General features: G+C 38.7%; 1 protein-coding gene across 1 annotated transcript in view; it reads left to right on the forward strand.

The window, feature by feature from the left end:
• Nucleotides 1-1,612: 1,612 nt before the first annotated feature.
• Nucleotides 1,613-26,071, forward strand: part of LOC127628221 (RIMS-binding protein 2-like) — a 103,566-nt gene continuing 79,107 nt past the window's right edge. Inside the window, exons 1-2 of the mRNA XM_052104983.1 lie at nt 1,613-1,730; nt 9,367-9,510. The gene's annotated coding sequence lies outside the window, so the exon portion shown is untranslated. The remainder of the gene's footprint in view (nt 1,731-9,366; nt 9,511-26,071) is intronic.

The raw sequence follows: 26,071 nt of genomic DNA on the forward strand, positions 1-26,071 counted from the left end.
TGCAAAATAAACTTTGATAACATTATCATTGGGCCTCAGGAAGGTAATAAAATAATAATAATAAAAAAGCACTTCATGACCCCTTTAAAGGAATATTTAAACTCAAATTAAAGGAGCTGTAAGTGATTTTCAGCCGTACTACTACCTGATTGAGCCGTTGGATTAGCCACGCCCCCTCTTTCCAAATCGCGTCATTGTCCGCGGACACGTTTTTGTTAGTCTAGAGCTGTCGGAGAACTTATATCATTAATATCTTTCTGAGAGTAGGACATTTATTTATTTTTTTATTTTTCTTCTCATTTTTCCCATGAAATGTCCTACAGCAATTTTAAGCTCAAACGACAGCATTTGTGGCATTATGTTGTATTCTGCAAAAAAATATTTCGACTTGTCCCACCTTTTCTTTAAAAAAGCAAATCTGGGTTACAGTGAGACTCTTACAATGGAAGTGAATGAGGCCAATCAGTAAACTTTAAAATACTCACTTTTTCAAAAGTATAGCCACAACACGTAAACAATACGCATATGATAATATGATTTTAGCCTGATAAAATTGCTTACTGGCCTTTTCTGTTTAAAGTTATGTCCAATTTTACAACTTCATTGCCATGACAATATTACAGTTGAAAACCTTGTAATCCTGCATAAACAACTATTTTAACAACTTTACAGCTCAAATAATTCACAAGTTATAATAGAAATGATAAGCCTCACATTTCTGCTTAAACCCTCTAAAATTTGGTCCCAATCTCTTCCATTGGAAGGGCCTCACTGTAACCATGTTTTTTGCTCTTTTTTTAAGAGAAAAGGAGGGATGAGTCAAAATGATTATTTTTTTTGTGGTAATCAACATTATGCCACAAATGCTGTCAATTAATAATTAACTTGTAATGAACCTGGAATATTCCTTTAAGGGCTGAATTTTAGAGACCAACAACCTCTGTCACCAGTCACTTATTGTATGAAAAATTGATGCAATGAAAGTGAATGGTGACTAAGACTAACATTTTGCATAACATCACTTTTGTGTTCCACATAGAAAAGAAGAAAGTTGAAATATTTTTGGGTGAACTATCCGCATGGTCCTTAAAATTCCTGTTGTTCGATCACTGATTTTGCATATCCCTATTGTGGTTACAGTCCTGCAAAGCCACAGTGGTCACAGTATATGAAAAGAAACAGGTCTGAATCAGGTCCCTTCACTGGACATAAGAAATATTGTGTGGGTGAGGTCGGGAGTCAGGCATTAAAGTGTAAGAAAGGCCATGCATGAAAAAGGAATATGATTTACACCTCAGTGATGGAAGTGGCTCTCCACTTCATTGCACTCCGTATGTGAGTGCAAGACGGAGAAAGAGAGAGAGAGAGAGAGAGAAACTGTGTGCGCACAATGTATGAGAGTGCAAGACCGCCTACCAGAGAGCATGCGCATTCTTTATGAGCATGTGTGAGACGGAGGGAGAGTGAGAGTAAACGAAAAACAGAACGCACAGTTCTGTTGCACCAATCTCATTGAGCCTGGAAGATGCTCTCACGCTGTCTGTCTCCAATTCCAACTGAGACCTTCTGCAGCGACATGAATGCATGCACGCCCACAAGCCACACACAAACACACACTAAAGACGTGTCGTCACTGCCTCAATCCATGCCACTCCTGGCAGCCGGTTTTATTACGGAGTGGTAGCGTTGAGGAAGAGAGAGACAGAGAGGGGAAAGCGGCTATCTCTAAGGTACAGTAAACACACATACACACACACACACACATCATGTTTAATATGTACTAGGTAGCAGCAGCAGAGATAATGTGTGTGTAATACTGTGCTGTACCTACACGTCGCCCCTCCTTGGCTCAGAACAGAGCATGGTCTGGTATACTGGATTGCAAGGAGAGCATCTTACAGGATATGGTGTGATCCAGATGTATAGAGAGACATTTAACCCGGCAGCATCTGGAGTCAGGTGGTGGATTGTGAATGTCTTGTTGCTTAGTGCTACTGCTCTACAGGAAGTTTGCATGCTGCAGACACCTTATTCATGAACAACTTGAGGATATGAGTTGTGCAGGAGTGTGTGTACATTATGGGGATTTATGTGTGGACATCACAGAACATAGCTGGTCAAGGTCATGCTTAGGTGTAAAGGAACTCTAATCCAGTGGTTGGCTACTGATAGGTTGAGACAAAATTGATTGCATGTCTGTTTTGAAAGGGTTTGTGGAAAGCAGGTAAAAGACGATCCTAAATGCAAATAATATAATTCAACTAACATCATTCTATTTATCAAATGTAGGACAGCAAAATAGACAACTTTTAAAAGGTATTAGAAAGAAGTCAATGGATGTGCGTCCAGTCAAATTCTACAATATTTTGGCACAAATTTTTCCAGTGTTGGGGAGGCTACTTTCAAACTGTAGCTTTACAAGCTACAAAATTCTCATGACATAAAGTAGTTAAACTACAGTCAAGCTACTTGTTTTAAAGTAAAGTTAGCTACAATACAAGTTTCTACAAAAAGTATCTTATAACATACAAGCTATTTAAAGAAAAACATTTTTAAAATAAATATAATCAGATTATATGATTTAGTTCTTATTGAAAGTACATATATACACTAATTGAGCATATTCATGCAATTATCTGATCAGCCAATTATGTGGCAACAGTGCAAGGCATAAAATCATAAAGATATGGGTCAGGAGCTTCAGTTCATGCTCACATCAACCATCAGAATGGGGAAAAATGTGATCACAGTGACTTCGACAGTGGCATGATTGTTGGTGCTAGACGGGCTGGTTTGAGTATTTCTGTAACTGCTGATATGGGAGTTTATTGCACAACATTCAAGTGATTGAGTTAATGCAGTTTACTCCAAATGGTGCAAAAAAAAATAAAAATCCATCCAGTTCTGCGGACGGAAATTCCTTGTTGTTGAGAGAGGTCAATGGAGAATGGCCATACTGGGTCAATCTGACAGGTTACTGTAATTAAAGAAAACCACTCTGTACAATTGTAGTGAGCAGAATAGCATCTCAGTATGCACAACATGTCACCTTGAGGTGGATGGGCTACAACAGCAGAAGACCACATCTTGAAATTTATTAGGACCATAGTGTTCCTAATAAATTGCTCGGTGACAGTGAATGTATTTTTTTGGGTTACAACATTAATTGACCATATAACTTTATACTTGATATAAACTAATAAAGATAGAAAACACCTTTTATATAACTGAGCCGAAATAGAGATAAACAGCAGCAATTAACTATATATTTCACTTCAAAAAAGAAGACAGTGACATCTGGCAAAGTACCTTGAGTGAATGATTCACTACATTTATGTGAACTAGTTTATTTACATGAATTGTCTGAACAAACCAACTGACTAAAATTAATTGGAGTTCCCTACGCTAAATATTACACGAACTGTCTGAAAGAACCGATTCACTTCAGTGATTTGGATTTCCCAGCGCTGCATATGAGAAGGCGGTTTAGGTGAGCACATTTAAATAGTTGGCATATGTTGACAAATACCCACAAAGACATTGTTGACATGCCCTCTTCCTTGAAAACCATGAACAAAACAATGCAAAGATAAAAGAAAATGTGTCTCAAACTACCATTAATATGTGTTATGATTTGGTACTTTGTTGGGATGCCCCAAGGCTTTTTGACTTAAACAAGACTTCCTTGGATAACCAGCATTAGCAGAAAAACCATACTGGTAGACCAGCTTCACCAGCTTTGTTATGCTGGTTCATCAGTTAAAGCAGCTCTAAACCAGCCAAGTCTAGCATGGAAATTGCCAATTTGTTAAGTTGGTCTTTTCAGCAGTGTTGATGTCCAACATAAACGCTGGGTCCTGAAGCAAAACCAGTTGAGAACCACTGCTCTAAACAACAGTGTCATTTACACATTACATATGTGTCCATGTGTATGCACTGTGGCCATTTTTTCACTCCTAGTACAGTCACCCTGTTCTCAGGACTGTAGATGCACAGCTTGAGTTAGAAGTCTCCTTCCAGTTCATTTTCTGATTTAATCCTGCCACTATGCAGTTCTATATCTAAATGGATGTTTCTTTTTGTGTGGTGGGCTGATGTCCTGCTTGATTTGTTGGCCTAATGGCTAATTAGCTCCCTGCTTAATGCCTCTGTCCTGCATGGAGGCTTTTGACTTGTTAGATGATAAGTTGGAGAGATATTGAACTATGTGGTTAGCCAATCCATGTTCCTGTAGCTATGCTGGCCAAAGCCCAGGCTGGGTTGGTACTGGTGGGGCAGTAGGTTGACTGGCTGTGACTGAGTCTGCTAATGTAGTGTGGCATGCAAGCCAGCTGGAGACCTGGCAGACACACTGCCTTGCAATTGGTAGTATTACCACTCTGATACACCAGACTGTTTTCTGAGATTATGTAAAATCCCCCAGTAAAAAACACAGACACACATGCTCACAAAAAAACAGAAGGGGGAGCTTTGAAACATGGATGAGCGCTGTGTGTGATTGGGAACTGTTGGGTTTTTGGCATCGGTAGTACAGACCAAAAGGCCTGCAGTTGATTTAAAAAAATTGTTCACCCCAAAATTAAAATTCTCTCATCTTTTATTTAACCTCATGCCATCCCAGATGTCTGAATTTTTTTCTTCTGCAGAACACAAAGATTTTTAGAAAATATCTCAGCTCTGTAGGTCAATGCAAGTCAATGGTGACCCAAAATGTAAAGCTCCAAAAAGCACATAAAGGCAGCACAAAAGTAATCTATACAACTCAAGTGGTTTAATCCATTTGATCCATCATCCAAGTATTCTGAAATGATCCAACTGGTTTTTGTTGAGAGCAGACCATAATATAACTCTTTTTTCACTATAAATATTTACATCTGCAGTGTCCTTGCCAATCATGATTTCAAGCTTGATTACACTTCCTAGCGCCATCTCTGTGCATGCGCAAAGCGCTAGGAAGTGTAATAAAGTCAAGTCCAATAATCCCATAATATTCTTTGTTTAACATTCACATTTTTTGTCACTTTGAACTGAACTTCAGAAATATCCATATTGACAAAGTTTCAGGACAAAGGACATTTTTTTTTTTTAACTTTACAATGCGTTATGAGCTGTTCATCATAAATGGCTTTGAGGGAAAATAGATTGATGGAGAAATGGTAAGAAATATATAATGACAATTAGAATACGGTATCTTTTATTATGTTGTCATGTGACATGTGACACATCTTTGCTATATCTTACTTTCAAAGTAGGCAACTATTACAAAGCGATGCTTCTTAGGTAACTGCCAAGTAATGGATTTTTGTTACCATGTGCTCAACATCTAGCACTAGCAAAAAAAGTATCTGAGATGTCTAATGCATAGAAAGATAAACAGAGCAGGCAGTTCCCATGAGTCAGTACTTTCTAGTCACAGGCTAGATGATGAGCTCACAGCATGAACTGTCCAGATACTGTAGCACCTGCTGCTGATGTCATACCGGTAACATACAATACACATCTATATAGAGGACACAGTGGTTCACAGCTTTGATTGGACATTGGAAACCTTAATTGAGCTTACTCATCTGTATTCTTTTGCCTGATACAAAAAATTTCTGTTGTACATATGGTAACATCTGACATTTATCGTGGTTCAGTGTTACTTAGCAATAATATAATGAATAATTGTCCAATTCTTTTCTGTAATGTCCCACAAAGTCTAAAAACAGATGTAATGCAATTATCTTGACTCTTAAAACACTAATAAAATCACTTAGCGAGTTCAGACTTCCTGGCGAATTTCTTATTGGAACAGGAAGTTTGGCCAGGACATATTGAAGGGCTCTTCCTGTAGCTTTTAATTATGGAGGTGTTATTGGGGAGTGGCATTGTCTTTTAAGAGCATTTGACTGGACAAAAGTCTGTGTAGTGCAAGATGAGTCATCAACATTTTGGGTCTGTTTTCCCGGAAGAGAAACACAGGAAATTTAAAATGCTAAAGGCAAATATTTCAAAACTAATATACATAGACTAAAAGCCACAAAACTCACATATAAAAGTATTGAATTTTGGTATTAAACTTGAAACTATTCAGCTCAGTCATTATAATATATTAGTGATATTTAAATGTAATAACACATTCACTATTCATTTCTGTGTAAACATACAGTCAGCACTGTAACAAATAGATTTTTCTCTTAACGAGTAATATCTTGAAAGGTGAAGAGTAAAACATCAGAAATGTATGGCAATAGAGTTCTCTTTGTGAACACTTCTTTCTATTGTCAGAGAGACATTATGTGTAGGTGATAATAATGTGTATGGGGATGGTTTGGTTTGACATAAGATCCCTTCCATGGAAGAGGTTCAGTTTCATTGCAGCACACTACAGTATGTGCTGGTGTTCCTGTTTGGCACGGATCAGGAAGTATTAGTGAAAAGTAGTAAACACTTAATAAACTGGGCGTGATTAGAAGTGGAGGAAGAATTGTTAGCTGTTAAATGTACAAGTAACATCACAAACATTGATTTTACCTAGAGTCATTAAAGTACTTCCTCAGTATAAATACACTACATGGCTAAAAGTACTGTATGTGTGGACACCCCTTTGCAATTAATAGGTTTGGCTCTTTGATTTGTAATTATTACTAACAGGTACATACAGTAAAGTCAAGCATTTAGCCATGCAATCTCATTAGACATACATTTTTAGTAGAAAGAAATGTACATTTGTTTGTTCCAGCATGACAGTGGCCTTGGGCACAAATTAAGGTCCATAAAGAAATGGTTTACTGAGTCTGGTGTGGTAGAACTTGACTCTAGACCTGGGGCTGTTTGCACCAGCTATATGTACGTTACAACTTAGCCTAGTTGTGGTGTAAATGGGCACTAAGTCACAATTTACACAAAACTAAATATTTGAGCGTTGCACCATTAAACTTAGGTAGGATGTAACCCTACGTATAAACTAAATATTTACGGAAGCCTCTGACCAGGAGTAACGGATGAAATAAAAAAGCATACTGATATTTTATGAAATCAATGAGCTCATGTTTTGTGTGACAGTCTTCAATCCTTTCTACATACAGTATGATGTTGACATTTACACTCATTTACATTTACGAGAGAGAAAAAAAACATACTTTTATGTGGATCTTCAGCATGAAACCGATCAAACGGAGCAGTTTTCAGGATGTATTACCCGGTGTCATGTTTCAACAACAACAACAAAAAAAATTATATATATGATATTAAAATGAATATTTATACAGGGCAAATAGACTATTTATACAATCTACTTTTATTATGTATCATATTTTAATGGGGATATAATTTATTACAGCTGACAGTTACGTGAGCAAACAAGGTTTGAACATCAAGCGTAACAAGATCATATTGAAATGTACAGACTACACATTACGGAGAGCTTACGACCTACAGGTTAAGTCTTGCCTGAAGAACAAGTGGTGCAACCATATGAAGCACTGACTTAGTTACAAACCTACTAGTAGTTACTAACCTCTTAGTGTGAACTTTACATCCCAACTTACATGATACCTTACGCACAGCTGGTGCAACCCTACCAAGAACCCCATTGAACTAGTGTTGTCACGGTACCAAAATTTCAGTAGTTGGTACCAATACCAGTGAAATTTCACGGTACTCGATACCATTTTCGGTATCAAAGCAAAACACAAAAACAGGTTACTGAACAACACTCTTTTATTTACAAAGTTAACAAATTAACAGCTGAACTAAGAACAAAAATATACCATTGAGCAACACTAAGTTAAATATATTATTTTTGAATAATAACAAAACTGTACAATGTATGCTTAAAGTATTTTTGAACACTTATATAAGATTTGCTTCAACTTTTCAACTTGGTAAAAAGTTTTTACTAAGTTCTAAAAAAAAAAACTAAATAAACAAGCGTACAATAGAATGAATAAAAAACAATTTCCAAATTAATGTGCAAATGCTCTCATATTAATAAAGCTGCATATTGACAAATTTCTTCACGATAAGAAATGCACAGTGGCATATATTATGATTAAATAAGTCTCGAGCCATCACGTTCTAATCTAGCTGCATTAAGTGTCCGCGCTCGAGGGATGAGCGTCCCCGAGGCAGAGTCTCTCTCAGCCGGGTGCAGTTTCAATCTCTCCCCCTTAGATCGGGACATTCATGCAACTCATAGAAGAGGCACCGACCACACAGAGAAATGCCAGTTTCTGAGTTTCTATAGTTATTAACATGAGCTGCTTCTGTATTATTTGAACTTTAATAAAGCTATAACACATTAAAATAACTGCATTTAAGATGTAACGCAGGTTTCCTTTAAAGAGCTCCGGCTCTGCTTATTCCACAATGAGAGTGCTTCTGAATTTTTATTTTATTTATTTTTTTTAATAATTCCCTAATACGTTGGGATCTACATAAGATGAAGCTGTGAAAGTTTAGAGTGCATCTAGACAATGATCTGTGTAATTCTTCTCCTCCGTCAGGCGTGAACTGCAGTGATGCTCTCACGCTTCATCATTACAGTTTAATGTGATTTCATGTTACGTTAAATGAGATCAAACGACTATTATTAGACAACGAAAAATGTTCTCAACAATTTTTTATTTTCGACGTTGTCGCCTAAATGTTTCAGCCCTAATGCAAATGATAATATGCTTTTAAAACCTGCTTTATTTGCTTGAATAAATCAGAGTGTCTGTCTTTCAGGTGCTTTATTAAGTTTGATGTGTTTCCTCCTTTCGTCAGAAAATTGTGAAAGCACCGTTTACAAATAGGTTTTTGCTGATCTATGATGTTTCCCTTTTCATCAGCCTCAAATCCAAAGAATTTCCAAACCTGGCTTTTTCCACTTAAGATTAAGTTGAGACTCCGCAGCAGCAGCTACTTTGCTTGTCGTCACTTTTGCTTGTTGTGAGCATTCGAAAGTTCCCGACTCTGATTGGGAACCAGGTAGATCCGGTACCTTCAGAAATTCTGGTATCGTACTTTTTTGTTTTGTTTGAGTACCGACTTGGTACCAGAGTACCGGTATTTTTGACAACACTACATTGAACAACTTTGGGATGAATTGGAATGCCAACTTCAAGCCAGACTGCAGCCAAGTTCCTTCCAACATCTAGTAGAAAGCCTTCCAAGAAGAATGAAAGCTGTTGTAGTGTAACACCAAAAGGAAGACTAACACCTTAATGCCCATGCTTTTGAAATAAAATGTTCGATAAGCACATATGGGTGTGGTATTTCGGTGTACACATACTTTTGGCCATGTAGTGTATAATCGTGCTTCTCCTACTGAAACTGTGTTCATCCTTAAAGTGTTCTGAGTAAGTCACTGCTCTCTCTGTCTGCTCTCTTCCCCTGCAGCTGAAACAGGAGGCTTTACCTTTGCACCTGGCCTCTCACACGTCCCACCATGTGAATCGCTGTCGCCTCCTAGAGGAGAAGAACAGATCTCTGAAACTAGAGCTAGCGACCCTCAGACAGCAGAAACAGCAGCAGAGATCCCTTGTAAGTTAGTCTTCTTCTTTACCTTATTTGCTGTGTAGTAGATACAAATCACACTTGTGAATTCCAGCATACTGTCTAAAATGTATCTGCCCTAGTTTAAAGTAGCCAGACCTTTGACTAAATGGCAAAAGGTCTAGTTAGTATTACAGCTTATTTTGACCAAGACCCGGCTGCTTAGACAGGAAGAGCCACCTGACTGATGTTTAAAGTGATCAATCACCGCTTGTTTTGTTTCTACATATCACTTATGGGTGGGTATTCTGAGATATACCATAATGATAAACCACCATGGGACATATTAAATAATACTGTGGCAGTTTTCATGAACAGTTGTACATTGAACATACAGAAAAAATAGCAGGCAGTGCCTATTTGTTTATTTTTTTTTTTTATTTCATAAAACCAGCCAATCAGATTAGTGCTTGCTATATCGTGGAAGTGCTTTTCAGTTTTTGTGAAATGTGCTGAAGAAGGTCAGTGAACAGACTTTGGGTTGTCTGTGGGTGTGCCGCCTGAGGCTAAGACTACTTTTAGTATGATATGTGTTCTGGAAATTGTTCTGCAGACCTGTGAGATAAAATATACAGGAAGTCCCTAAAGTGTCTACAGAGCTGTTGCTCTGACAACCAGCCCACTGGTGAGGGAGGACATGTTGGTAATGGAAAACTGACAGACCATAATAATGGCTTTTGTTACAAGCCTCAGTTGCAACAGATCAATTTATTCCCACTGAATGGAGATGGGAAGTGACATGCACAAATTTAACTGAGCTTGAGCACTGTTGAGAAAGTATGCCCTCTACAACACACTTTATAACCATACAGGAACTGCAGTGAATGCATAACATGCAGGATGTTAAAATAGTACTTTTGTGACTTTTATTCAATGTCTGTTAGCTTTAAAGCTGATCTATATGCTAGCGTATTCCTACATTTGACAAAAATAACTTTTAGCAGATCTGCACATTTCAAATATACAGTCTTTCTCTTTAGGAAAATTGAACAAGAATATTGATGACTCATCTTGCACTCAGTGGCATATACAAATCTATGTCCAATACAATGCATTCTTGATTGGGAATGTCACTACCCTTAATACCAGTAGAAAATTAAGTTTCCAAGTTGTGACATACATTAAAGGCTATAGATTAAGTTACTGTTTACAAACAAAAAAACCCACCTCACCACCACTTTAAGGTTCTTTTGGCAGCTAGAAAGAGCTGCGTTCAATGGGCGCTTTGCTGAAAGTGACCCAAAAATGTTGTTTGTGGTTTGAAACACCCTGTTTCCTTCAGATGATTGGAGATTTGGGCTTCTTTACATTTCCATCAGGATCGTTGGATTTGGAAAAACTCAGGATTTGACATAAATTATGAAATTTCACAGATCACCATCATTGTTATCGCATCTCCTCAATTAGCTTGCAGTGGCTGATGTTAGATTTGAACTTTTTATGATGAAACTCTGGTCTCAAATGGTTTTAAATTTCCAAATTCAAGCTCCAAAGGTTTTATATTTTGCATTCATTTTGAATGCCTTAAGTAACAGTTGTTAAAAGGCTGTTATAAAGTGAACATGGAATATGATAATATTAAAGTCAAATAGTATTATTAATGTATGTGGGTTAATAATTTAAGTGGTAAAGATGGATATTGTATGTCTGATGGTAGTTTTTATTTACACTGTATATGCCACATTTAGAAGAAGCCTTTATTTTTTTGTCACACATACATTTGGAACATATACAGTGAAATTATTTTTTCACATATCCCAGCTAATCTGGGGTCAGAGCACTGGGTCAGCCATGATACAGCACCCCTGGAGCAGATAGGGTCAACGGCCTTGCTCAAGGGCCCAACAGTGGCATCTTGGTGATGCTGGGGCTTGGACCCCTGGCCTTCTGTTCAGTGACCAGAGCTTTAACTGCTGAGCCATCACTGCCCCCTTTATCAGGCTTTAGAAATGTGTGAAGTATGTGTATTCATAAATAATCATTAGGCTTGGGATTGATGCATTTTTCATGCATCAATAGTTGGAAGATTTTCCAATGGAAGATATATATCGGGATTGTTTCCCTTAGAAATAAATAAGGATTCTCATTGACAATATTCTTTATCTTTTCAAACATATTTCTCTACACAACTTTAGTAAAGTATGAGCGGCAGGGTAAATTAAAGGGGTTAGCCCACCGGGCGCATCTGGTGGAAGATATGGTACATTTTATAATTCAAAACAATTATGTTTTATTACGTGCACCGCCAATGACAAACGATGAGCTACAACTTCAGAGGCTGTACATTTTGCAGCGCTACTGAATGTAACGAGCTTAGCTTTCCATTAAATTCGACCCAAATCATTATTAAAGGACAAAGATTATTTACTCCCATCAATGGATGAAATTGTGCATATGTATCTTTCATAGAGCCAACACAATTTATTTTCAGTTACTAGTATACCTTTTTTTGGTGGTTTGACAGCTTAAATGAAACTTATTCAAAGCTGGATCAATTTCATTATAAACGTCGCCATTTCTAATTTCCAGTTTGCACAGTTACACCAGTTTCATACACTAACCTGCAAACTTATCAACGTCACAAAGTTCATTTTTGAAGAAGTACAAAAACCTTTGTAACATTTGTGTGTATAGTGATCCACCACAGCCTAGTTTGGACTGCTGCTGTGTCTTTCCTTCCAGTGACCGGCTTCAGTACATGTTATTTATAAAGCTATTACACATTGAAAAGCACACAAATTAGGCTTCTAATTTAAATGTTGGCTAATGTTAATATATTGATGCCTCAAAAATATTTATGTAAAATAACGTGCAAATCAATATTCGATAGATCGATATTTTATGACATCCCTCATAATCATACAGGCCTATTAAATTAAGCTAAAACTTGTTTTTCCGATAATTCAGAAAGAACCTGGAAATATTTATTATATTTAAACCACAGATATCCCTTTATAAAGACTTAAAAAAAAAAAAAAAAAAATGTTATCCCCTTTTCTCCCAATGTGGAATGCCCAATTCCAAGTACTTAGTAGGTCCTCATGGTGGCGCGGTTACTCACCTCAATCCAGGTGGCAGAGCACAAGTCTCAGTTGCCTCAGCTTCTGAGACAGTCAATCTGCGCATCATACCGCGGAGACTCCCAGCTTGTGGAGACTCATGCTACTCTATGTGATCCATGCACAATTTACCATGCACTCCATTGAGAATGAGAACCGGTTACCTCATGTGACTCTATCCTCCTTAGCAACCGGGCCAGTTTGGTTGCTTAGGAGACCTTGCTGGAGTTATTCAGCACTCAGCATGCATTCAAAATCACAACTCCAGGGGGTAGTCAGCGTCAATACTCGCTGAGCTACCCGGGTCCCCGTATAACAACTTTATTTAACATCAACAAACATTATTACTTTATATAAATAATTAAAAGATGATTAAAACTGCAGTGCTGCCCATATCTACCGTTGAAATCTACTGCTCAAAATCCACTGCTGGAAGTATGGTTGCCTGCAGTGTGACATCAGAGTAATTTCATCCATTGGCTTAGAAAAACGTTCTGTTTTAAAATAGGAAATACATTAGCACATGAAAGAAAACTTCTCGTCAAGACATTTGATGGGGTCTTTAAATCTGAAAACCTGAAATATTGCAGTGCTGTTATTTTAAAGTTTTTTGCACCAAAGTTTGACTTCTTCTGTATTAACAGCAAGCAGTGCTCTGACGTCAACAGTTCCACAGTAGTAGGTAAATTGTACCATCAATTATTCACTTAAAAAATGTAATAGGTAGGGGAGAACATGTATTCATGTATTATATGTCTGTGTGTAAGAGCACACTCATAATATTGAATACTTCGAAATACAGTGGGTATGTGTGTTGCTTAGACCAGGCCAAGGACCCCTTGATGGATAGAAAGATGGAACAAAGACCTCCATTAAATATTGTATAAAACTGAGTGTTGCATTTTAAGCAGGGCCTATAATAACATGCTTATAGATCCATATTATTGTATATACATACTTTTTGACAATTACATGGCAAAGTTATTAAAATACTTTATTTATACAGTGCATACATTATATACTTTATGTACATACATTCAAACAACAATGGCTTGGGTTACCATGTCCCCTAATAGAGTTTCTAATCCTAATAAAGACTCAGACAGTGATCAAACAACAATGTGGCAGAACCTCTGCTTAAAGAGATACTTCACCCAAAGATGTAATTTACTCATCATCATGTAGTTCCAAACCTGTATGACAGAATGTTAGGCAGAATATAAGGCCACGTCCAGACTAATCCATTTACTTAGTTTTAAAACTCATTGGTTTCCCTACATTTACGCCACTCATCTACATTAGAACAGAGTTTTCCACCGCCAAAAAACGAGATTTTTGAAAACACTTAACCACATGAAAGCTGGGTTTTTAAATTTAAACTGAATTAGTGTGGACGTGAAAAAGCGCCAGTCACCATTCATTTTTATTGTATGATGAACTCAAAATCAATGGGGATGACTGAGTCAGATGCAATGAAAGTGAATGGTGAAAGAAGTACATTTTCTATGGCATTAAACTTAAAATAATAGTGATCTGCGAATGCAGTCACATTTGTTTTTCTTTTGCAAACCTGCCTTAAGTCCTTTAACTGAAAGGAGAAACAGGAACATCTAGTCTGCCAAGACTGGCTTTCTTCCAGTTTATAAACGATCACACCTCTTCATTTATAAGCTTCAGTTATGAGCCATCATTGATAGTGAGAGCCAGACGAATTTGGTGTGACAGTCATTGCAGAGGGAGTCCTATGGCTGGTTGCTAGGCGACCGTCTCTGATAGACAGCACCGAGAGTGAACCTGTGGTGAGGAATGACCTCAGGTCTCTAGAGGAAGTGTCTCACATATACCACTGCTTAGGATCCGCCCTCTCCATCTCCATGGAGATGCCTGTCATGTGGTGAATAGAAGGCCATGGAAAAGCCTGGCTGTAGCGTAATTGGTTTCATGAAAATAACAGTCATCAGTATAATGACAAAAGCAAGTAATTAATACAGAGTAATAACAGTCGGGAGAGAGGTGCATCTATTTAATTAGCTAAACCAAAGTATATTTCATTGGAGAATGTATTTGAATGAAAGGAACACACAAGTGGGTCTGTTCCAAAACCTAGTGAGCTGCCTTGATGAGTACTGCTTACATTTGCCACTGTCTTCTTAAGCAGCATCCTAACAGAGATGGAACCTCATGAATGAGCAATTTGGAATGCTTTACATAGGCAGCAACTCAATCAAATAGTGCTCTGCATGAGATACTCACAATAGGGGGCAACAGTGCCTGCCTAATTTTCAGCTGTCTTGGATCCAGCTCCAAGATGAATGACAACATTACAAACTTCGATTTGAAGCAAAAAACTATTTGACAAAAAGAGAAAGGTATAAGGCTGTGTACTAAAAAGGATAGTTCACCCAAAAATGAAAATTCTCTTATCATCTTCTCACCCTCATTCCATTCCAGATGTGTATGACTTTCTTCTGCTGAACACAAATTAAGATTTTTAGAGGAATATTTCAGCTTTGTTGGTTCATACAATGCAAGTGAATGGTGGCAAGCCCTTTCAAGCTCCAAAAATTACATAAAGGCAGCAAAAAAGTAATTCATAATACTCCAGTTGTTAAATCCATATCTTAAGAAGTGATATGATATGTGTGGTTGAGAAACAGATACATATTTAAGTCATTTTTTATGACCATGTGACACTTTACAGCAGAAGGGAAGGAGAACACAGGGATGCAGGTTTTCTAGGCTCAGGTGAGACTTTAATCAGCCACTTCAGTGCTTTACAACCTCACAAACTCATCAACTTCACAGGCACGTAGTTACTTAAACACATCAGTTTCACAAACACAATAGATTAAACGCAACAACTTCAGAAGCACCGTGGCCTCTCTCTCTCCTCTCTGTTGATGGTGTGGTTGCTTATATGCTGCTCTCCCCATGCTCACTGGAATTAGAAACAGGTGTTAAACATAATCTAGCTCAGGTGCAAGAGCCCTTACCATTTTCTCTCTCCGGACAGACGTTTGACCACAGTCCACTTTCACATTCTGAAAGTGAAAGTGGAGATTTATTGTAAAAAAGGGTTTAAATATTGATAAATCTCTACTCAAACGATTGCATCGCTTCAGAAGACATATAGTAAACGACCGGAGTCATATGGATTACTTTTATGCTGCCTTTATGTGATTTTTGAAGCTTGAAAGGGCTGGCCACCATTCAATTGCATTGTATGGACCTACAGAGCTGAAATATTCCTCTAAAAATCTACAATTGTGTTCAGCAGAAGTAAGAAGTCATACACATCTGGGATGGCATTAGGGTGAGTAAATGACAGAATTTTTATCTTTGGGTGTACTATCACTTTAATGTGTAAAACAAGATTTTAAATAGATTTATATTTTTTGTATTGAATTATAAAATTTACAATCAAGATTTCACTCACATTGTCCATCATCTTGAAATGACACTAGCGGCCAAAAGTTTGGATTAATGTACAGATTTATCTGTTTCTGAAGGAAATTGGTACTTTAATTCACCAAAGTGGAAATTCAGCTGATCACAAAGTATACTCAGGACATTACTGATGTAAAAAAACAGCACAATCACTATTTGAAAAAATCTATTTTTGATCAAATCTAGACAGACCCCATTTACAGCAGCCATCAATCCAACACCTTATTCTTGAGTAATCATGCTAAATTGATAATTGATAAAGCTATTTTGATTTGTTAAATGAAGCTTAACATTGTCTTTGTGTTTGTTTTTGAGTTGCCAGAGTATGCAATAGACTGGCATGTCTTAAGGTCAATGTTAGGTCAAAAATGGCAAAAAAGATACAGCTTTCGCTAGAAACTCATCTTTCAATCATTGTTTGGAAGAATGAAGGCTATACTGTACAATGCTTGAAACTGCCAAAAAAAACGAATATTTCATACAAAGGTGTACACTACAGTCTTCAAAGACAAAGGACAACTGGCTGTAACAAGGACAGAAAGAGATTTGGAAGGCCAGATGTACAACTAAACAAGATGATTAGTACATCAGAGACTCTTCAGAAACAGACACCTCACATGTCCTCAGCTGACAGCTTCATTGAATTCTACCTGCTCAACACAAGTTTCATGTACAACAGTAAAGAGAAATACTCAGGGTTGCAAGGCCTTATAGGAAGAATTGCAAAGTAAAAGACACTTTTAAAACAACAACAAACAAAAAAATTATGGTTAGAGTGGGCAAAGAAACACAGACATTGTACAACTGATAATTGGAAAAGAGTTTTATGGATCTTAACCCCATTGAGCATTTGTGGGATCAGCTAGACTGTAAGGTGCGTGAGAAGTGGGGGACAAGACAGCCACATCAATGGCAAGTGCTACAGGAAGCATGGGGTGAAATGTCACTTGAGTATCTGGACAAACTGACAACTAGAATGCCAAGGATCTGCAAAGATGTCATTGTTGTAATGAAGTAGTTTAAGAAGTTCTGAAGTTTTTTTTTTCCTGACTATACTTTGTGATCATTTGAATGCTACTTTGGTGAATAAAAGTACCAATTTCTTACCATAAGAGCAAAATCTGTAAATTATTCCAAATTTATGGCCGCCAGTGTATATTTTCACTGAGTTTGTTGCAGTGCATTCTGTGATTGTGTTCTCCACAAGGGATACATGTGATGCTGCCTCAGAGTATGGCTTGAACGAGATAACTTTGAATGCAGCATATGTTAGGAGGGAGTGCACCTATGATGCCTTAAAATGCTGGCTCTGAAGGTAGCTCTTAGATTATGGAACAGAGCCAGTGTTTCTCTGTAAGAATGCTGAAATGGGTCGGTAAGTAGATGAGGGCTATATCAAAAGGGCCGAGACCTGGCTTGTCCACTAATAGAATTAGACTCAGACAGTGATCTTGTAGCTGGCCATTCTGCTCGTCTCCATTGCATCGACCGTAAGAGTGATTTAAAGCAGGAGGTCAGCTCCTTTCCAGATCCCTATCTCAGAAGTTAGACAAGGACAGGAAGCATAAGCTCCAGCCTAATATGTTCCTGCTTGATGTTTGTCTATAATTCTTATCATTGTTTGGTGAAAAGTGACTGCTGATATCACTTGTTTAATGAATATTCTGGGTTCAATTCAAGTTAAGCTCAGTCTACAGCATTTATGGCAAAATGTTGATTACCACAAGAATTCATCTCAAATAGTTCCTCCTTTCTTTATAAAAAGCAAAAATCAAGGTTATAGTAAGGCACTTACAATGGAAGTGAATAGGGCCAATTTGTAGAGGGTTTAAAGTCAGAAATGTGAAGCTTATAATTGTATAAAAGTATGTACATGCATGTTTCTGTTAAAACTCATGCATTATTTAAGCTTTAAATTGTTGTTTTTATGGTTGTATTAGAGTTTTCGGCATTACATCGCCATGCCAACCAAGTTGTAATAGTGTACAGTATATAACATTGCTTACCAATAATTTCTGTGCAATGTTATCACACTAAAATCATGTTAACAGGCTGTAAAGAGATTAATGGAAAGGAGGAGGCGAGAACTGGCTTGACAATATAAATAATAGTTTAATATAAAATTGAAACAAAAAGACAAACACACAAAGGTGTCAGACAGCTGTCCATAAATCTCTCTCTCTCTGTTGCACTGCAGGTCTCTCTCTGGCGCACTTATCCCTCTCTGAGGCTTGATTAGCCTGATTAAGGGCCAGGTGTGCGGAATCATGACCCGGCCCCGCCCTCCACCCTGCCACATTCCTCCCTCGTTCTCCCTTGGGAGGGGCGTGCCTTCCGCACCGTCTGCCGGCAGGTCATCCCCATCTACCTGGATGAGGGAGGGGACAAGGGGAGGGAAACAAAAAAAATGTGTGGCACCTGCACGCCGTAACGGTGATCATGCCAAATTAACAAAACATTTTAAAAATAGAGGGAAAGGCCAACACGGAGCAGCAGTGGAAGAGAGAGAGAAAAAAAACACTTGCCAGTTCTCCGATACGCCGTAGCTTGGTCCTCGGCCACTCCTCCACCCTCTAATGGACGACAGCCGTGCCTCCCTGGACGGATCGGAGGCAGACCTCTGGCCCCTGGCATATGGAATGCTCCGCCTCATTTTTGGTGGATGGTAGGGGTCTCCCCCGCCCCTGGCAGCGGTAACCGCTCCAGGCGGTTGGTTGGGAACCCCTCCTCCCCTCGCGGTCGGTGGCCGTTCTTCCGCTTCCAGGCGGCCGGTCTACTCCGTCCTCCGGCGGATGGCCGTGGCTGCTCTGTTGGGGTGGATGGTAGTGGCGAAGACTCTACTATGGCGCATCCCTCCTCCTTTCTGGATTTTGGCACCAGTGTAAATGGGTTAAAGGGAAAGGAGGAGGCAAGAACAGACTTGACAATATAAATAATATTTTAATATGAAACTTAAACAAAAAGACAAACACAATTTATCGTACAGCTGTCCGTAAATCTCTCTCTCTTTCCCACTGCAATGTCGGCCTTTATTCCTCTCTGAGGCTTGATTAGCCTGATTAGGGGCCGGGTGTGCAGGATCATTACCCTGCCCCGGTCTCTGCCCTGCCACACACGTGTATTGTTTACGTCTTGTGATTATACTTTTGAAACAGTGAGTATTTTAAAGTGTATGGATTGGCCCCATTCAATTCCATTGTAAGTGCCTCACTGCAACACACATTTTGCTCTTTTTAAAAGAATAAGAGGGACAAGTCACAAATTCTGTCAATTGAGCTAAACTTGTATTTAACCCGGAATATTCCTTTGAGTAAACTTTTCTGAACGTATGCTGATCTTTGCGTGTGCACTGTTTGTTTGCTTGTTTATCTTTATTGTGCATCCCAAGGGTGGTGTGGCATACTGGTTGAGATCCTCATTGGGCGAGCCATGAGAAATTATCATTGTGCTTTTGAGCACTTAGTTTTTTATTTAAAAGTTGAAGCGTGTATTTTCAAATTAGACGTAGGTTTCTCAAAACAACAGAGCAATGTTTTGACAGTGCCACAGAGAGACAGTGTTTACACTTAAACACTTTAGCATATGCAACATACCTCTAAGTGTGAAAATAAATAAAAACATATACAAGCAATATTTAAAATCTAGATAAAAATTCCATCAATAAATTATTTCTAATCACTTGCCTAATTTCTTAATACCTGCAGCATTATGCCAAAGTCATATATAAGGGGCATGATTGGCCAGGGAATAAGATTGTGCCCTCAGTTAACCTGAAAAGCAATTTCCACAATTGATTTCTGCGTGCCAGTTGTCAAAACAGAATGAATCACTGCACTTAAACTAAAACCTGGGATTAATATTTATTCCTCCTCTGCTTGTTAATTCCTTTTTTAGAGTTGCGCCTGCGTGACTCCGTATGGAAGAGAGAGAGAGAGAGCAACAAAAAAACAAAACACCTTCAGGGAAGATATTCTCTTTAGTTTCCAGAGGGATGTTGACAATCAGGGAATTTGAATCAGATGTAATCAGATCTTTTATTCACTCATATTGGCATAACGTTTCAAACCTACAGTGTGACATGCTGTACTTAAAGAACAATTTTATAATCCTTGTATAATTATTATATACATATGTATTTTATGACTTTAGAATTATTGAGAGATTACATGGAAATTGTAATTTTAATAAGTAATTTTTTTTAAACAGCAGGAATATTTATTTGTATGTGAACTGCAAAAAGAAAAGGGGTAATTGAAAATTGTGAATTTAATATTCCTATAGTTGTAAAAACAAAATTTAAAAATACGTAAAAGTCACTGGAACTAAATATACACTTTCCCTGATACATTTTAACCTACATTCTTAATGTTGATATAAATTTCCATGTTATGCGTCAGCTGTCCATATTCTCTCAAAGTACGTTACTGTCTTTGTGCAATGCAAGTGCTAGATCATAACTGTTAGGATTTATTGTTGGCCCAACAGTTTCAGTAATAAGGGTCAGTGGCACTACAATGTTATTAGTACCATTTTCTTATTTGCAATTTACGGTTTTGCTTCAGTACTTGACATGTGTTGTAAACTAAAGTAATCCTGACCAATAAAATATATACACTACCTTGCAAGGAAGCATTGTGAAAATAAAAGTAAATATAAATAGTAGACTTCTCCTAGACTTCTAACACTGGAGAATGACTCCCACATTGCTCAACTTCCCACACCATACAACATCCTTCTTTTCTTTTTCTGAAATATCACAAATCACAGTTGTTTTCTTGAAAACATTATAGGCTTGATTTATATATACTTTACCAAAATGTGTAAAATTGCATTTATTTATGAATTATTTTCATTTGAGATTATAATTAAATAATTAATATTATTTAATTGAGACTTACAATGAGCTGAAATTGGAAAGTGGCCCTGGAATGTTTATGTGCCTGCAGTATATTTATATTGGATATGCCCAAAGTATATTTTAATGTTTGGTTAGGTATTTTGCAGAATAATTTAGACCTAATATCATGTTTTAAATTGAGCGTTTTATGCTTTTAATTTTCTTTTCATCAGTGTTTCTATTATTCTGTAATGTATACAGTATATGCACTATATTCACTGTCCCCATTCATATAGATTCCCAAAATTTCACCGGCAGTTTAAAAGCTTTGTGGTATGATGCTTCATATCCATTACACTCACAGCTCTGTGCGGTGTGTAAACCTCACTCTTAGAGTGCGACAAAAGCTACATCCTGCTTCATTTTATACCTAGTCATGTTTGCAAGCAGAGGTATCTGACAGACTGCAGGGTTTCTCAGATACAATGGGACACCATTCTCCCCTAAGCATTACTGATTTACAGCAGATGGCAAAAGAAAGGGCTTACTTATGTATCACCATGCACACACCAGTATCTAGGTATAAAAAATGCATCTGGAAAGCTGACATGTCCTGTGGTGTTGCATGCTATTATCATCTAAATCTATATTAAACAGCATTTTGCTAATTGTTTTATAATTATTATGCATGCAGCTTGTATGACCTCATATTAAAAGAATATTGCGGGTTCAATACAAGTTAAGCTCAATCAACAGCATTTGTGGCATAGTGTTGATTACTACAAAAATAATGATATTTAATTATTCATTTAATAATTTAATTAAAATTTGTTATTTTTTTAAAAGCAAAAATTGTGGTTACTTCAGAAACATAGAATTGTATCAAATGTATAGCCACAAAACGTAAACAATACTTATGTTCACATGATTTTAGTGTGATAAAAATTGCTAATGTAATTTGTGTAAAGTTATATCCAATACCAGGATTTCAGGGTTGCAGTGTCATGACAAGTTACAATACTTGATAGAACTTTATACAGATAAGGTTAGCAAATTATTTTATCACACTGAAATCATGTTATAGGGATAGTTAACCCAAAATGAAAAATTATCTTCTCATTTACTCACACACATGCAAATCCCAGATGCATATGACATATGAAAACATATAAAATATACATGTCATTTTTTAAATATAAATTCTCCTCTGTCCAGTAGGTGGCGATGTGCACAAAAAGTGCGGATCACCAAAAACAAAAGGCGAATAATGTGAAAGTGGAGATTTACAGTAGAAAAGGACTTAAATATTGATCAGCCATATAGCTTCTGTAGATATACATTTTACCACTGGAGTCTTTTATGCAGCCTTTATGGACCTTCAAAGTTCTGGTCATACACATCTGGGATGGCATGAGGGTGAGTAATTGATGAGTTTTAGATGAACTATCCCTTTAACATTCTGTATATAATATTTTTGTGTTGTGGCTATACTTTTAAAACAATGTGTATTTTAGCATTTAAGGACTGGCTCCATTCACTTTCATTGTAAGTGCCTCAATGTAATCACAATTTTTGCTTTTTTTGTTTGTTTGTTTTTTTAATAAATGAGGAGCGAGTCAAAATTATTATGTGGTAATTAACATTATGCCACAAATGCAGTAAATTGAGCTCAGTTTGTACTCAACATTCCTTTAATTGAGACACTGCAAGGTATATTTGTACATGTAACAATTAATTTATATTTTATTAATTTACAATTAATGAATTAATAACTTTACCTAATACATTCACACACACACACACACACACACACACACACACACACATATATATATATATATATATATATACTCACCTAAAAGATTATTAGGAACACCTGTTCAATTTCTCAGTTGCTTCAATGCATTTAGGGGTGTGGTCCTGGTCAAGACAATCTCCTGAACTCCAAACTGAATGTCAGAATGGGAAAGAAAGGTGATTTAAGCAATTTTGAGCGTGGCATGATTGTTGGTGCCAGACGGGCCGGTCTGAGTATTTCACAATCTGCTCAGTTACTGGGATTTTCACGCACAACCATTTCTAGGGTTTACAAAGAATGGTGTGAAAAGGGAAAAACATCCAGTATACAGCAGTCCTGTGGGCGACAATGCCTTGTTGATGCTAGAGGTCAGAGGAGAATGGGCCGACTGATTCAAGCTGATAGAAGAGCAACTTTGCCTGAAATAACCACTCGTTACAACCGAGGTATGCAGCAAAGCATTTGTGAAGCCACAACACGCACAACCTTGAGGTGGATGGGCTACAACAGCAGAAGACCCCACCGGGTACCACTCATCTCCACTACAAATAGGAAAATGAGGCTACAATTTGCAAGAGCTCACCAAAATTGGACAGTTGAAGACTGGAAAAATGTTGCCTGGTCTGATGAGTCTCGATTTCTGTTGAGACATTTAGATGGTAGAGTCAGAATTTGGCGTAAACAGAATGAGAACATGGATCCATCATGCCTTGTTACCACTGTGCAGGCTGGTGGTGGTGGTGTAATGGTGTGGGGGATGTTTTCTTGGCACACTTTAGGCCCCTTAGTGCCAATTGGGCATCGTTTAAATGCCACGGCCTACCTGAGCATTGTTTCTGACCATGTCCATCCCTTTATGGCCACCATGTACCCATCCTCTGATGGCTACTTCCAGCAGGATAATGCACCATGTCACAAAGCTCGAATCATTTCAAATTGGTTTCTTGAACATGACAATGAGTTCACTGTACTAAAATGGCCCCCACAGTCACCAGATCTCAACCCAATAGAGCATCTTTGGGATGTGGTGGAACGGGAGCTTCGTGCCCTGGATATGCATCCCACAAATCTCCATCAACTGCAAGATGCTATCCTATCAATATGGGCCAACATTTCTAAAGAATGCTTTCAGCACCTTGTTGAATCAATGCCACGTAGAATTAAGGCAGTTCTGAAGGCGAAAGGGGGTCAAACACAGTATTAGTACGGTAATACTAATAATCCTAATAATCCTTTAGGTGAGTGTGTGTGTATATATATTTTATTGTATATATATATTATTAATATAATTTTTTATTAAAATCTTGATAATGATAAATAGGAAAAGTTGTGGACATTTTAAGCATCAATCAAGATCTTTCTTAATTAACTTTTATTATTTGTGCCTGCTTCACATCTGCATGAAGGTTTTGGCACTGTACCAAAGGGTAGGTCATGGCTTCAGGAATTACCGCCCCCTCAACTGCCTCTTTCCATCACTTCCTTCTTTCTCTCTCTCTCTCTCTTGCACTTTGCATGATTCACTCAGGGAGGGAATGGAGGGTCCACTGTAGCGTATGGTTGGGAGCTCTGTGCCTTGGCTTCTGCAGCATGCAGCAGGCCTTGTAAAGACAGAAGGAGAGAGAGAGAGAGAAAGAGAGATGGCAATGCCACTGTCTGACGTTTGCACACCCAGAGGAAGCTAGATGAAAGAGGAGAGGAAGAGATATAAGGAAAAGAAAATGAATATTTTCTTAACAGGTTAACAGCCTTTGGAGCCTTGAACTGAGATGGCAAATATTTCCTCATCTCATTCTCCTGCTGCTGTAGCTCTCTGTTTCTATCACTTGCCTTCCTCTGCCTGGAGCTTGGCTGTGGGGATTCCGATGTGTGTTTCTGCATGAGGAGCTGTTCAGCTGCCCCCCCCCCCATCTCTGTATACATGATCATAGCTGGGAATCACCCCAGCTCAGTACATCATGCATTTGTATGCTTTTCAAAAGAGAGACTTTGGATGATTCTGTTGCAAGAGCCCAAGTTTGTCATTCTCATATGATTCTGCCAAAGCATTAGATCAGTAATTGCTCTTTGAAATATCCAGTATATGTACAATAATGTCCAATAGTCTGAGACCACATTGAAAATCTTGGATTCAAAATCTAATTTAAAACTTGAAATAAAGTTTTAGAATTTTGAAAATGTAAAACAAATAAACATTATGGCTTAAAATGAATATGCAGGTCTGTAGACCACTAATAAAATTAGCAAAATTGTGACATTGACCATGTTAAAGGTGCATTAGGTAGTTCCCCTTCTGTCGCTCTCTCGACACTAGGGGTCTCTCTTGAGCGCCGATATTCACCTCTGGACTATGAAAAAAGGCCAATGAGAGTTGGCAACCAGTATTTGCATGTCCTACCCCCGGACATACGGGTATTTAAGCGGCGTAATCCTTCCTACGGGATTGAGGCAGGCGCTGCGGGCGATGAAAACGATCTGGGGACAGTGACGGGCTCCGTTTCGCCGGGTGAACCCCCTCGAAACCCCCCGCCTCCCCCCGCCTCCCCGGCACGCTTGCTTGTTTCCGTCCGAGCTCGGGATGAGCATGCTCTCCAATGGGTTATGTTTTCAGAGTGAGAACATAACCGCGGCAGCGTTGCGATCTCTGCTTTCTCTTGTAGTGAGAGCCATTTCAGCCGCCCACCGTGCCTCGCCTCCTTCCTACGGGATTGAGGCAGGCGCCGCGGGCGATGGAGAACGATCTGGGGAGAATAACGGGACGCTTTCGCCGGGTAAATCCCCTCGAAAACCTCCCACCTCCCCGGCACGCTTGCCTGCTTCCCCCGAGCTCGGGATTAGTGCGGTCCGCTTAACAGCCTACCGCCGGTCCCTCGAGCTCCCCGGCATTGGATGATGACATCACCGCTGCATCGGGGAGCGTAATGGCGGCGCCGAATGCGGATAACTCGCCTGGGCCACCACCTTCGGGTCTCCGCCCAGTCTGAGCCTGACGCAAGAAGGTCCGCTATGCCCCCCCCGATTCTTTCCCGGATGTGCACGACGAGCTGAGCAAGTCCAGCTTCCTCGCTCCTCCGCTTTCGCTACCCTCGGTGGTAGAACGGTCCCAGACCGCTCCCCCCTGCACGCCATGGCCCCCTCCTGCAAGTCCACCGGGCCAGGGCACTTCAAATCTGCACTTGGGTAGTCCTGTTCTTGACGTGCTGCAGGAACTGCACTCAAACAGGCGATGGCCACTCCGTGGTCCTAAAACGCAACGATGGACAGGCAGTACGGGAGGCAGACAAAGCACGCTTTCTCAAACGCCCCTGTCTCCCAGCTCCGTCCATTCGGCGACACCACTTGACGACTTCACCCAGCAGTCCTCAGTGGTGAAGAAACAGACCAAGGCTATTTTCAAGCAAAAAGCAA

The sequence above is a fragment of the Xyrauchen texanus genome, chromosome 34 (genome assembly GCF_025860055.1).
Source record: "Xyrauchen texanus isolate HMW12.3.18 chromosome 34, RBS_HiC_50CHRs, whole genome shotgun sequence".
Taxonomy (NCBI): Eukaryota; Metazoa; Chordata; class Actinopteri; order Cypriniformes; family Catostomidae; genus Xyrauchen; species Xyrauchen texanus.